Here is a 16,444-nt window from a genome sequence, read left to right as displayed (position 1 = left end):
TTTTTTTAATTTATTTTTGAAAGAGACAGAGTGTAAGTGAGGGAGGGGCAGAGAGAGCAAGACACAGAACTTGAAGCAGGCTCCAGGCTCTGAGCTGTCAGCACAGACCCCTACGTGGGGCCTGAACCCACAAACTCTGAGATCATGACCTGAGCCAAAGTTAGACGCTTAACCAACTAAAGCTACCCAGGAGCCCCTCAAGAATATTTTACATGACTGAATTCTCTCAATAACCTTATGAGAAAAGTATTGTTTTTATTTAAAACATTTTAAGTAAATTGCAACATAGGTTAAGAAACTTGTCCCCATCACACAGCAAGGAAGTAGGAAAGCTGGGTTTGGAACTCAGTCACTCAGCCTCAAAAGCCTATGCTGTTAACCACTGGGCAACTTCAAAGGAGATGGGGACAAGTTCTTTGTGAGTCAACGTGCAGGGGTCCCAGGGTATGGTCATCATTTGCATTCGTGCACCTCATGTGGGCTTTACACAACAAGAAACTCTGCATTGAAGGATTTGAGATGCATGAATTCAACAGCCATCAACTTGGACCAGTGAAAGCAACACTGGAGTTGGAAGGTGGGGGGATTTGGAGGAGCCAGAGAGTTTATCATAAGCAATAACAATGGACACTGGAGGAGAGAATAGGAACATCTAGCAAATCATGTAACTGTTGAATGTGGTATGCATGAGTCCACATGAGAACCCCCTTCCCTTCATCCTTGAGATACGGAAGAGACAGTAATAGGAGTCTCACCATGGACAAGGAACAAGAGTCAGGAGATACTGTTCATGAAAAAATGGTATGATCCAACTTAAAAATGTAGGATATGTTTATAATTATTAACTGTAAATAATAGTAGTGTCCAAAAATTCCCAAATGATCTCATGTAGCTTATATCAACTGTAAAGCAATAAAAAGAAGTAAAGTTGTGAAATGATCCAACATAGTCTTGCCAGTGGAACTAGCAAAGGCTTGGATTTTAGGAAATTTAATTAAATCACTGTCCAACTTGGTCAGAAGCTCTCACAAGTCCCAACTTCTTTATATCCTAGTTTAATATATGGGAATTAAAAAATGATATTTATTTTTCAGAGAGAGAGAGAGAGAGAGAGACAGAGTGTGAGTGGGGAAGGAGCACAGAGAGAGAGGGAGACACAGAATGTGAAGCAGGCTCCAGGCTCCTCGTTGTCAACACAGAGCCCAATGTGGGGCTTGAACTCATGAACTGTGAGATCATGATATAAGCCAAAGTTGGGACACTTACCCAACGGAGCCACCCAAGCACCCCCAATAAATGGGAATTTTTGATACATGGGAATATAGCAGTTATTCTCCAGCATGTAAAGATTAATGTTAAGATGAGACCTCAGGAATAAAAGATCAATAATATTCCAGAAAATGACTCAGACCTATATATAAAATTTGAGTTTTAACCATAGATGTTGTATATCTTCCTTTCAGCATTATTTTGCATGCTGGTGTGACTAAGAAAGCTGTATGCTAAACTAACAGTTCCATCATGAGTGGTGACTTAAATGGTATATACAAATGAGGTAGATGATTCCATTTTAACTAAATGGAATGTAAAGTATATGATGCTGTAGAGCTGGTCTAAAGAAGCAAATGAAGCCTGGCCAGTCATCCCAGAAATAACAGAATTTAAAAATAAAGCTCTACATTTTTCAAACTAAAAATAATTTTAATTCATCCTAGGTAATATTTTTCATAAAACACAACATTGTAGAAAACAGGAAGATGACACATGGTACCTGTGGAATCATAAATTTACACAGTCATTTTCCTAGAAGAAAAATCATAACTGAAGCAAGCTTGAAGAACTCTCTTAACTCCATATTTTAAGACAGCTGGATATCCCGCAAAGTCCTACCATGTTTCCGGATGCCAGAGATGTTACATCTTTTACCAGCTGGGTTGAGGAAACATTCTAACACCAGACTCTTACTTGCATTTTTCTACAGTGTTAAGAACTTCCTGGTTCTGTATGTAACGTCCTCTTTACAACAGTTCTACTGTTGTAATCATAACCAAACGTCTTTTCTTTATCATTCCCCATCATGAAACTTATTTTTATCTTGCATTGTAACTTGCTACACAGAGATGTAAAATATATCTCCATGAGTCAACAGTAGCATCATAAATACTCTATTACGGGACACTAATGAAAGGCACTGCCAAGGTACCCATTGCACTAGCTTAGCAGAGGGTGCATAAAAGAGTAATAAATCAGTGCCTGTTAAGAGCTGATTTGTAGTACTTAACATGTAAAATATGGTCTGCATCAGGTATATAGTTGTAGATCTCCTAATCCACTGGTAAAGTGATACACATAAAAAAATAACCAGTATATGAACATCAGACTGTGCCCACGTGCCTTTATGTTCCCTGACCCCTCTATGTGCACAGACAATTGCTGAAACTAGAAAGCTACATCTCTTGGCTCATTAATGTCCTTCATCACATGGTCCCTGGAAAGTGTAAGTGAACTTAACAGGTTCCTAGTTGGAGATGGCTGCGAAATATCCAGAATAAGGGTGGCTATGACCATTCCCCTCCAACACAGACATTTGTTATTCTAACAACAGACTCCTTGCTCAAACAGTTCAGTGATCACTTAGACAATGCTGAGTTCTGTGGATCAACTGATACACAGAGATATGTCGGTTCCCTCTGGATCCCTTACTGAATATTTATTTATTCCATATTCAGCCCCCATTTCATACAAATCACAGCCAAAACAGTCTTTCATGGCCTGGCGTTTCACAGAAAGAAAGTCTCTTTGGGAACCTAAAGAATAAGACTCAGCGGGAAATTTAGCCTCTGGCTGCTTTATAAAATAAATACTTCAACAAAACCATTTGCATAATAAAACTATCCTCCATAAGAGAGTTAGGAAATTATATCAAATGAAGCAAAATTACAATTTAAGGATATATTTTAGGGGGTAGATAAGTGAATCTTCTCAATCCCCAACCGTTTATATATATATATATATATGTATATATAATATACATATATATATATATATATTTTTTTTTTTTTTTTTTGCGAAGGAACTCTTCACTCAATTTTAGAATGGAGATCGCTCTTTGGAAAACAACAGCTGTTGGCTCTTGCATGCGTACCAGTTTTCATAATTTATCTGAAGCATCTTTTAAAATTTGTGGTGCTTTTTTCATTCTTTAACCTTGTCATTCACATATTTGGTTAATAAGTCAATAGATGATTGGAGCCTCAGGGACACCTACTATTACAAAACAAAGGAGGAAAAGAGACAATCACTCCGAACTTCTCCCCTTAAAACTGAGCTGTTCTGCCTTGAAGCATGGATTTATGTTGTCACAGACTTCACTGTGCCCTGCCAGAAAAAGGCAGCTTTGTACTCGTAAACTCTACTATGCATTGCTGGCGCTTGCACTAGATTCCAGAACCTTTGGACATTATTCAGCTTGTTCCTTTTTGGAGGAATGTTTGTTCCTTTTGCCAAAGGAATGTTTTGACATAATTCAAGAAAGGCAGTCAAGAAATTTGCATTCTGAGTTTTCTGCAAAATCATAATGTAATGTCCTCTGGGCTCCCTGGATCCTATTCTTAGCTTTTTAACATGGTCCCTTGATAAACAGGGAATTTCTTGTGAGGTTGGAAAACTCAAATTAAAATCAAAGATTAATAGAGTTTTAAATCTTAATGAATAACATAATGAATACTCTGATGTCCAATAAACATTTTAAGTAATTGCTTTTATTCTTATTTTCTAAGAAGCTCTTGCATTTCCAGATTCCAGATTCCTAAGTGGTTTTGGAACATGCTCCTTCAACCTCATAGCTGTCACCATTGAACATTTATTGAGTACACGACACCATAATTACTTGAGTTCTGAAACTAATCAAGAACCATTTTATAGAAATGAATAACCATACTTCATTAGCACATAGTCTTCTCTCCCTGCTCCCAAACTGAACCACCTGTTTTGGGCTGCTGACAGGTCTCAAGAGTCTTTAATTCTTGTTTTCTGGGAAAGGGGATGACTAGGGGAAACTGATTGTTACAAAGTTATTGATGTCAGATTATTATAAACTGCATTTGATAACCACAGCCAGCAATTTCAGTGGGCCATGCCTGGGAAGAATTTGGGGCTAGTGTCAAATATGGTGAACAGAGGAAGCAAATACAACTTTTTTCTTGATCTTTTTAGTAGCAGTAGAATTTCAGTTCGTTAGAAGGTATTTCTCTCATCATTCTGAGATCCCAGGAAACTAACTGTTGGTGGGCTCTAGGTGTGAACCTATCATCATGATTGTACAGTAAGAATAGGTTAGGTTAGGCTGTCTTCAAAAATAAACCACAAAACTCAGTGACTTCATGAAACAAAGGCTTATTTCTTGCCCAAGGCAATTCTAATATAAGTCAGACAACTTCCCAAGGAAGCTGTCCTCCACCCAGTGACTTAGTGATTCAGGCTGTTTGATTTGCAAAACTGCCAGTGCTACATGCAAATTCCAGGCCCCTTCAGTAGGGAAAGAAAGAGGGGAAGAGGCTCCCACCAGTTCTTAAATGCTCTAGACATGACAAAGGTTTTACAACTGATTGGTCAGAAATAGTCACATGGCCTAACTGCAAAGGGTCTGTGAAATGTGGGGGAGCATATAGATATTTGGTGAACAGTAACATCTCTGTCACAAAGATCGAAAGCATAGGATACTGGTATGCTGTAACACTAAGAGGTAGGCATTACTATAGTCTAACAGTAGAGATGGTAAAAATTGAAGCACAGAAAGTTAAGTAACATTTGCAAAGTCACAAAGTAGTTCAGTCAGGGAATAAATCCAGGTAATTTGGCTCTATAACCCACACTTCTCTTCATGCAGTGTGCCATTTGCACAGGGTCATTATTAATTCTCTGTGGCTTTGGCAAGGCACTAGAATTTTCTTAGGTTTATTATTTGCAAACTTGGGATAAGGATATCTATCCCCTGGACCTTACTGATCACAAATAAAGACACATATTGTGCAAATGGAATTTATATCATTTTTGAAGTATACTAGATGCCGAAGATATTGTATAATTTACCCCAATAATAATGAGGATAATGATGACTAGAATGATATCTGACATTTATGAAAGACTTAATATCATGCTCTGTACTAAGAATTTAACCTACACTATTCAATGGAATCTTCATTAAAATACCATGCTCAATTTTACAATCCCTTTACAAGGAAAGAAAATGATGTTCCAGAGATTTTAAATAATGTTACCAAAGCCAACTAAGCAACAGAGCTGGGACTCAAAAACCTGCCGTCATTTCTACCACATTGCTCTGTACCCTCCTGAATAAGTTATTAAAGAAGTATTTAAAAAATAAAAACACTATGTCAACTCATGTTATTACTTACTAAATTTTATTTTTTATCTATGGTAAAAGTTCTATTTTTACTTTATCACTTTGGCATTCTTCCTCCACATACACTGCCTCAAACTCTGGTCTTTGATAAATAAATGACAGGTTTTCCTAAAGTTGTGACGGAATCTTTGGCTTAGTCTATAGTTCCACAGCACAGGACACAACTGCAGGAATTTAATCAATGTTAGTGTTAAATTTAAATTCTGAGTAGAAATAAAAAGTTTTGGTAAATGCACTATGCTGTTACACACAGTTCTGGGTGCAAACCTTTACTTCTCTCTTTTCCTGGTCTGTTTTTAAGACACAACAGTTGTTTTGCTCATCATTATCTCATTCCTTAAAAAATCCAATTAGTATGCATATCTCTGGTACTATTTATTGGGAATCCAGGTCTTTGACAAGCCTCATACTGCTTTCTATTAAACACACATTCTTTATATCCTTAAGGGATATCTTTTGTATTGTCTGTTTTCTATTTCCCTTTATCTAGAAAAATAATAGTGTTTATTAGGAGGTAACAATCCCAGTTGCCACCAAGTTATGGCTGGTTTTATAATTCAGATTAGCAGACACAGGATGAGTAACAGAAGCATATTTTAGGAACTATATCTGTGGTTAACAATGATGTCTATGAGAGTTGGCTTTTTTTGTTTGTTTGTTTTATTATGAGACATTAATCAAACTTTGGGCCAGAAGAATTCTTCCTTTATTGTGAATTGTCTGACCTTAACTTCTGAGATGAAACTGTTTTGTTATTTGTTTTTTTTTTTTTTTAAACAAATCCCAAAACTTAGGGCTCACCAGATTCCCTCAAGGTCAGCGACTAAGTCTCATACTTATCTCAATCCATTTTATATCACAGAAGTTTGTGAGCCTGAACCATGTCTAATAAATATCTCTTCCATTCTCCAAGTTGTTGAAATAAAAGACTTCTGAGCAGATCCATACAAGTAATGAAAATGTTCTCTCTTTTTCTCTTCCCCACTCCTTCCCTTCCTCCCCACTCTTTCCTCCCTTCCTACTCCCACCTCTGCCCCCCACCTCCCTTCCCCGCTTTCTTTCCTCCTTCTCTCCCTCTTCCTCCAACCACCTCTCTTCCCCTCCCAGCTTAGCCTCCTCTTTAGAACTCTCCCACTTCATTTTTTTCTACCACTATCATGCCACATATCCTCCTCCAAGCACAAACTCACACTTCTTAACTATTTGGATCAACTTCCTTGAATTTCACAGCTTTGACCCCCAAGTCCTTCCCACTCTGCTCCTGGATCTATTCAATAAAAAATAGTGGGGTGCCTGGGTAGCTCAGCTGGTTAAGCAGTTAAGCATCCGACTCTTGATTTCCGCTCAGGTCATGTTCTCATGGTTTGTGAGACTGAACTGACAGCCCAGCGCATGCTTGGGATCCTCTCTCTCCCCCTTTCTTTGGCCCTCCCCTGCTTACACACTCTCTCTCAACATAAATAAATAAACTTAAGAAAAAACTTAAAACATAATAAGAATAAAAATAAAAATAATTAAATCTTTTTCTCCCATTGCTAGAATCCTGTATCTGCTCCATCCTCTCCCCAGTGAGTAGCTTTCTCCTCCCCATCCCTCCAGCCTCAGAGTTGCCCTTTCTTTGGGAATGGAAATTTCTGCTTTACAAACATGTATCTGTCTCCTCACCTAAATTTGACAGGTCTTCTTTGGATATTTGTTTCTCCATTGTTTCTTACAAAAACTATAAACTGTATAGAAAATTGAGCTCCTGTGGCTAAAGTTCGAAGGAAGTTACTAGAGCAAAGTGAATGAGGAAAGGAATATGTGAAAATTCCAGATCCTGAAATGACCAGAAACACATACTGATGAAAAATACTTCAACATTTGTCTACTTCAATCCTTGCTACATACCCATCTAAGGTTAACTAACTGCCTAGCTTTTAATTTTGTCTCCCCTCATTTTAAGCCTGGACAGGGTTTGCATCTTTGGGATCCTTTATTTTCTGTCTCATACCCTTGGTATTTATTTATGCAAAAGGCCACTGAATCACAGTATGACAAAAATAGTTGCTCACTAACATCTATGAGTTTAACCATTAAGAGAAAAGAGTTTTCATAAACTTATTACATGCTGAACTTTACGTGGCAACATATAAAATTATGAGAGTTCATGAGACTAGGATCTACTTTTATTACTTCTATAATAAAAATAATTCAAGTTCTAATACTTGTTTTTTTTTAATGGAATGATGGTTTATCTAGATTTTCCTTCCCCTCTTCACATACTTTTATATTTGTTAGTCACATCCCATGCCTGGAATTGTGTTTGTAGTCAAGGAATAACTCCTTTTTACAATCCTTCCTGAAATTGCTCTCAGAGATATTGAACCTACATCTGTTTTAATCATTCACTGATTCATTCATTCAACAAATACATGTTCACTATCTACCACCTGCCAGGCTCTATTGCAGACACCAGGAACAAATAGGCCCCGCCTTACTCGAACTTAGTAAAGGAAAATAGACAACATACACACAAGCAAACACACAGTAAGAAAAATACAGAGGGTGAAATGAATTATAGGGGCAAATTTTGTGGGAAAGTGGATTAAGAATGCCAGGATAAAAAACACTTATTTTTATAGAGTCATTAGGGAAGGTCAATTAGGAGACCAATATATAACTATCACTCTAGTCCTACCCGACGTTCTCTAATTCTTATGGAAATCAGAACTGAAGAAAAGGGAGGTGAAAACATCTTCATTTATTTTGTGTGCATATGGAAAGTATGATATCATTTAAATTTCCAGTTTTCCCCCAGAATTTCCTAATCTTATCAACATTTTGAAAACAGCCCGTGGTATATGTCTATCTATCTACTCACTCATTTATCCACCCACCCACCCATCCACCACCCACCCATCCATCCATCCATCCACTTATCCTAGCCAGTCATTGACAATATTGACCAGAAGAGTCACAACCAGGACTGAGCTCAGAGGCCCATGGAAATAGAAGAAAACTTGCCTGGACATTGTCAGAAGGTCATTAGTTAATCAATCAATCATTTCAAATTTTGTTTAGTCTTACCATATGCCAGGCACTTCTAGAATCTGGAGTTATGAGACTGACAGGCTTCCGGCCCTCAAAGAGTCCACATTTTAAGCTTTCAAACCAGGCAACACAGCTCTCTATAATACCATTTCACTATTGGCCTGAATAGTTACTCTAAGCTGCTGGGTGCTTGGAACGCATACCCATGTGTTTACTGTTTTTAAATTTTAATAATATGTTTTATTTAAAACACTATCTTCAAAATATTATCATTTTGACATAATATAAAAATTGACATATTTTATACGAAGTCTTCAAAACCCATGTGCATTTTGTACTCACAGCACATCTCAATTTGGATTAGCCCTAATTCAATTGTTCAATTGCCACTCATAGCTATTGGCTGCCCATAATGGACAACACAATTATAGAAAGTAGTATATGATTGATTTTTATTATTTATTTATTTATTTATTTATTTTCTTTTATAGTTCATTGTCAAGTTGGTTTCCATATAACACCCAGTGCACATCCCAACAAGTGCCCTCCTCCATGCCCATTACTCCCCCTCCCCCTGCCCTATCAGCCCTCAGTTTGTTCTTAGTATTCAAGAGTCTCTCATGGTTTGCCTCCCTCCCTCTCCCCAACTCTTTTCCCCCCTTCCCCTCCCCCCATGGTCCTCTGTTAAGTTTCTCTGAAAACTTATGGTATCTTTCCTTCTTTGCCTGACTTATTTCATTTGGCATGACACCCTTGAGTTCCATCCACGTTGCTACGAATGGCCAGATTTCATTCTTTCTCATTGCCATGTAGTATTCCATTGTATATATAAACCACATCTTCTTGATCTATTTATCAGTTGATGGACATTTAGGCTCTTTCCATGAATTGGTTATTGTTGAACATGCTGCTATGGACAATGGATAAGAGCCCTGGGCCAGATGGCTTCCCTGGGAAATTCTACTAGACATTTAAAGCACAGTTAACACTCATTCTTCTCAAGCTATGAAAAATATAAATAGAAGGAAAACTTCCAGACTCATTCTAAGAAGCCAGCATCATTTTGATTCCCAAACCAGACAGAGACCCAACAACAACAAAAAAAGAGAACTACAGGCCAATTCCCTTAATGAATATAAATGCAAAAATACTCAACAAGATACTACCAAATCAAATTCAACAGCATATAAAAAGAATTATCCACCATGATCATTGGGGTTTATTCCTGGGTTATAGGGCTGGTTCAATATTTGCAAATCAATGTGATACAGCACATTAACAAAAGAAAAAGTAAAAATCGTATGATCCTGTCGATAGATGCATTTGACAAAATACAGCATCCTTTCTTAATAAAAACCTTCAAGAAAGTTGGGATAGAAGGAACATACTTAAACATTATAAAAGCAGTTTATGAAAAGCCCACAGCTAATATCATCCTCAATGGGGAAAAACTGAGAGCTTTCCCCCTGAGATCAGGAACACGACAGGGATGTCCACACTCACCACTGTTGTTTAACATAGTGCTGGAAGTCCTAGCATCAGCAATCAGACAACAGAAGGAAATAAAAGTCATCAGAATTGACAAAGATGAAGTCAAACTTTCACTTTTCACAGATGACATGATCCTCTACATGGAAAACCTGACCGACTCCACCGGAAGCCTTCTAGAACTGATCCATGAATTCAACCAAGTCGCAGGGTACAAAATCAACGTACAGAAATCGATTACATTTTTATACACCAACAATGAAGCAACAGAAAGAGAAATCAAGAAACTGATCTCATTCACAATTGCATGAATAGTCATAAAATACCTAGAAATGAACCTGTACATTGAAAGATGTAAAAGACCTGTACAATGAAAACTAAAGAAAGCTTATGAAAGAAATTGAAGAAGACACAAAGAAATGGAAAAATATTCCATGCTCATGGATCAGAAGAATAAACATTGTTAAAATACCATTATTACCCAAAGCAATCTACACATTCAATGCAATCCCAATCAAAATTGCACTAGCATTCTTCTCAAAGGTAGAACAAACAATCCTAAAATTTGTATGGAACAACAAAAGACCCTGAATAGCCAAAGTCATATTGAAGAAGAAAACCAAAACAGGAGGCATCACAATCCCAGACTTTAGCCTCTACCATATGATTGATTTTTAAAGGACAAGTCCTACTCATACACATGTACTAGCTTAACTCTTTTGTCCCAGCTCTTACCCACTGTTTAGGAATGCTCTCTTCCTACCTGGTAGTCAGCTTCACCAATCATTCTTTCTTTTGCTTATGACTCCTAGCCTTAACCTTTAAACCAAAGTCTTCCCTTTCACAGCCTTGAAATTATAACAATGAGATGCCTTATCTATGTTTACTCAAACTACCTTGTATGTAGACTTTTACTGGCCTGATGTGGCCTCTAGAACTTTGCTATTCCAGTTGCTCTACCATCTAGGATTTCTTATACTTCAGTATAAGAAATTGTCACAGGGACAAGGTTATAAAGAGGGAAGCAAGTGTAGGAAAGTTATACAATCTGTGTGTTTCTATGTATTTCTTATCCTATGCTATCTAACTGATACAGTTAGTGAAGCTAATTTATTTTTTTCTTAGCCCACAACAAAGCAGAAACAAGATTGAAGGAGAACACTTATATAAGTTTAGGGTGGGAAAACTCACATACACATTTGTAAAACAGGAATTTTCATTCTCAAAGACAAGGCAAATCAACAGTTTAGGGGAAGGGAAGGATAAAGTTACTCACCCTAGATACAACAAAATTCTTAACAATAAGATAAAAGAAAGCATTTTCTTTTAATCACATAGATCAGGGAGCTGAGTAGAAAGGACCCAGGATCCAATTACTCATGTGTGTGGAACCAGACCTTGCTATATCATTGACTGTGATCCACCATTACCAAACAGTCTTGGATATATGGGAGTTCCTGAGGGTGAAGAACTTGGATAATTTGGGTGGGAACAAAACACCATGAGCAAGGTAGAACCAAGGAGAACGTTCCTATGAGCCAGTAAAATGGTGAACACCTCATCACTGCTACTGAACCAGTAGTTAAAAATACAGATAAACAAACTTTGGGTAAAGGCCAAGGAAGTTCATCAATGAATTTTAGAGAGATATGAGAATACATAAAAAGACTCTACCAGCAGAGGAATTTTGGTGCCTAGCAAAGAAACAAGATGGATACAGATTTGGGGCTGGGGTGGGTGGGTCTCAGTATATTGGTTAATATATGTTGGCCCACAAATGACAAAGTTCCCTAATAACGACTTAAAAAACATTTTGGCATTTATTTATTTATTTATTTTACTTGTCACGGAGTCTGCAAGTCTTTGGCGGTGCCAAAGAGGACGTGGAGGTGGAGGCCCAAGTATTTCTTCACTCTGCCATCCTCTTCTTGTTAGCTTCTCTACTCTAGTTATTGCCTAAGGGTCTCAAATTGGTTGGTAAGCTCCAGAAAAACATTCTAGTCATACTTGCTCATATACAATTTGAAAGTGAAAGAAGGAGAACAGGCCAATAGTTTGTTCCTATGAGCCTCTTTTAATCATGAAGGAAAAATATTTCTGAGGAAGTCCCAGAAGATTTGTCTCACATCTTATGGGCCAGAACTAAGTCACATACCCACACCTAGCTAAAAGGAATTGGAAAAGTTTAGGTGCCAAAGGACAGGGGGATTGGGATCTGTTGTTGGACAACACTTAGCCACTTGAAGTAAAGCACAAGGTCAGGGCAAAGGGGTATGATCCTAACTTAATCTCAAATCCATGAAATTGGCCATGGATTTTTTTATTTTTTTTTTGCCTGGAGACCAATTCTAGGCTGAGATCAAACCTAGAAGAGGTGTGGTGATTAGATGTCCTTGTCAGGGGAAAAAGGGGAGGGCTGATGACATCATCACAGGTGACAGAACCAATTGTGAGAATATTTGGAATGCCAAGTAGAGGATTTTCTACTTTATTTGGATAAGAAAGACTTCTTGTAAGTTTTTGAGCAAAGACATGGCAATACATTTTAAATCAGCAGCAATTTGTGGTCTGGGTTTGTGTGGAGGTTTATCATGCTGTCTTCACTGTGGACTCTGCAACATGCAGTGCTTTCTTGGACACCCAGAATAAGAGAGCAAGAGAGCAAAATCCACATGTATAGACTATAGCATCTACATTAGCCCCAATGGAAAATTAAGAGTGCTGGGTAAGAGTGTGAGAAACAGGAGCAATCAGAAGCTTTCAGACTGGAGAACTTTTAGTTCACTCAATTTCAAGTTTGGCCAGTTATATGAAGCACTTTCCATATTAGGATTCAATAGTTTAAAAGGATTCAAAATTATTATTTTTCAATTCTAAAAATGATATCACAAAAGAACATAAGAACATTAATGGAAAAGATGAAGCTCTGGAATTTGGCAAAAGAAAATAAATTTGTGTTTTAAAGATAAAAATAGTAAAATTAAGATATTTTTAAAAATCAGATTTCATTTTTAAGCTGAGTAGTTCTTCTTTCTCAAGAATAACCACAAGAGAAAAGTTGTAAAGGCATAGCTGATGTATTTTTTTTTTTATGGTTTTGCCCTCTCTGTCGTTAGGTAGGAAAAAAAATCAAGCTTAATTATTCTATAATCATTAGAGTTTTCTCAGTCCTATTGCTCTTTGACCTTATAGCAGATTCTCCCTGGATAGTTTAATATTCTGTACAATTTAAAATCAAATTTCCCACATTTCTTCTATTTTAAAAGGTCACATAGCCATAGATATAATCACCTGATTTATATCCTTCAGCTTCAATGTTAAAAATACACTGCTTTTATCTTCTAATGAGATGAATTCAGATGGTCCCAAGCAATATTTTAAACTGTCACTTATTCCTTTACAGCTAATAAGCTGTTCTACAAGATCACAGGGATTATTCACAAGGTTGTGTAATTTATCTTAGAAAAATTTTTTTCAGTATAATTGATATCAACAAAATGCAAAAGTCTTTACTACTACAGCAAATTAATATCAGTCTTCAAAATGGTGATTTATTATGAGAGACAAACCAAAGTTTAAAAAGATGCATACCAGTTTGCCCTTAAGCAAAGCAAACAAACATTCCTGCAGAGTCAATGTCCATTTACCCTATTTGTTTTCACTGTTTATTGCTCTTCATCAGAGACCATCACTTGATGTTTGGTGTAAAGAGTGGAGTCAAATGTGATATTTAAAAGAACTCGCAGAACAGTGATTTTTCTAAGCCTGAAGATGTATAGCACATTAGAAATAATAACCTAATAAGAATTATCACATTTTTCTACGTAAGTTAAGAAGTTGAATTTTGCTCTGATTTTTTTAAACAGCAGATTAAAAATGCTAGATGCTAAATATAAATATATATTTGTAGGGGCACCTGGGTGGCTCATTAAGCATCTGACTTCAGTTCAGGTCATTATCTCACAGCTTGTGAGGTGAAGTCCCACATGGAGTGAACTTGAGCCCCATTTCTCTCTCTTTCTCCCTCTGCCCTTCCTGGGATTCTCTCTTTCTCTCTCTCCCCTTCACTCACTTGTACCCTCTTTATCTCTGTCTCCTCTATCTATCTATATGTAGGTATGTAAATCTATGTATATATACATACATGTATATGTAAATATATGTAGGTGTATATAAATTGTACTAAACAATCATCAGCATCTTTCCAGAAATTTATTTAAATTTATTAAGTGTTACCCCAACTGCTATTAGGTCCAGAAACTGTGGGATAATATTGATATGAAAGACATGTGGCTCAAATATTTGGAAAATGCAATTAGGTTAGGACAGCCCTGAATTGTAGCTGAAATATGGTCCAACAAAGTTGTAAAGTAGTATTTGAGCTTGGAAAGTTATGATTTCCATGAAGATCGATTCCTCAGATCACTTCAAAATATTTCCAACAAGCTAAAACAAACAACAACAACAAAGCACACTTTTTTTTTCACCCAACCTATTGTGTGGAAGAACATTTTGGTTGACTTTCCAGTTGTGAAAGTTCGTGTCTATGTGTCATAACAAAAGGCCTCTTTGGCTTTAGGAGTCAGACATGGTTGACTTGACACAGCTGTGGTGAGAGGTTGGACCCCTATTTGTTCCTCCCTTCCTGTATTTACATGAGCAGAGTTAACTGAGATGCTTGGCAAGGCCAAAGCAGTCACATATTCTGTGTCCCCAATATAAAGACTGCGTTGTTTAGCCTTACGTTCACCCAGGATAATCTCTGGCCAGGGAATATCAACACATTGCACAACATATCAACCTGATGGTTTCCTCACTGCAGACACCAGAATACAATTCTAAACTCTGGGTACCATTTACCTGAGCTTCCTTTGTCTTGCCCAAATCTATAAGGCAAAGGATTTATTCCTGTTTCATCATCCCACTGTTTTCTTCCCAAACTGCAATGATTATTAACAGTAAAAACAGTCTTCATAGTTCTGTGGTTGAATCAGGCACTTTGATGGATAGGTTTAAGAGAAATCTCAATTTTGCCTAGACCTCATGCAATGAAGGACTCTAACTAAAGAGGATTTTACTTTTTTCCAGTCCAGAATGGGAACACTAGAGATTGCTGGGAAATTATTTTGTAAGGTTTTCTGTGTGCAGTGTGCTTATGTCAACCTAACTCCCTGTTTCATGAAGAATGAAATTCAGTGGTTGCAAGTTTAGACAATATATATCCCAGTTAGCAGTGTCTAATGGGTGCGAGGCCTTCTCAAGTCCAGCATCTTTGTTTACATGCAAGAAAACAGAGCCTCTGAGAGTTACAGCCATTTGACAGAGGACACAAACTAGAAGTAAACTGAGGGGCCCAGCCAGGGCCTTCTGACCCCCAGTACGATAGATATCACACAACTGCACCTCATCTCTTTCTGCACCACTATCACATAAATTAACTTGTTGTTACTTGATATAAAAAAGGCAGTTTTGACTATTTTTATGCAACTATTAAGTCAACTCTTTCAGTTGCAGTTAATCAGCACCTGAGGAGATATTGCAATTTTGACAAAGCACGCAGGAAAGATCTGCTTAGGGGTCGGGAGAGCATCACTGTTGAAGGCAGCAAGACAGAAGGTGTAACAGATCAACATTCCAATTTGCCTTTTATTCTCATTCTCCTCTTCCTTAGAGGGGAAAGAGGATCTCAGAAAGAGAATAGTATAGCCCATATTTTAGATCACTTGGAGGAAAAATAATCAAAGTTCATACCCATAGGATCCGAGGAAGAAATAGTTATGAAAACCACATTGAAGAATCAGGAACTTCTCATTTATTAAACAAACTGTTTTCTAGTAGAATGCATAACTGAAAGAGAGGGTGTATGCTAGCTTCTTGCTCATTTTTGCTTCATGAACCTAGTCACATCCAGTTCACATGTTTCCCGTTTGGTTCCAGAAAGTATACAGTATACAACTTTCTGTAGAGTTTATAGTCTCTTGTTGCAAGTGACAAAAACAAAACATACCAAACCTCTCATGCCTCTCAGCCTGAAAAGGAGGGAATTTTGCATATAGCATTTCCATGGAAAGGGCCAGAATTTGTCCCAAAGGGCAACTGAATGCAGGGATTCAACTATTGTCCGCTATTTCTCTTTCTCTTCATTACTGGCCTCTACTTTTCTCTGAATACTAGTGTCGTACTCTGCTACAAGATAGGCCATAGTCTTTTTCCACACAGCAAGAGACATACATACCAGCGACTTGGGAGTTCTATCCTTAGAGTCTTGCCAAAGGGAGAAAAGAAAACTCCACCAACTTAACCGAGGCAGACGAATCCTCAGGAAAGTGTCTGTTTGTCCTGGCTTGAATCACGTGCCAGCTTTGAACCAGTCACTCTAAACAAAAAGTGTGAGTAGTGGGCTGGTCTTCACTTTAGCCATGTGTCCACCCATGCCACCAGGGGATAGAGTTTTTACACGAATAAGTTCCAATACTTTAAGAACCAGAACCATATCAA

The sequence above is a fragment of the Suricata suricatta genome, chromosome 4, assembly GCF_006229205.1.
Source record: "Suricata suricatta isolate VVHF042 chromosome 4, meerkat_22Aug2017_6uvM2_HiC, whole genome shotgun sequence".
Lineage (NCBI taxonomy): Eukaryota > Metazoa > Chordata > Mammalia > Carnivora > Herpestidae > Suricata > Suricata suricatta.
This window is presented reverse-complemented; position numbering follows the sequence as displayed.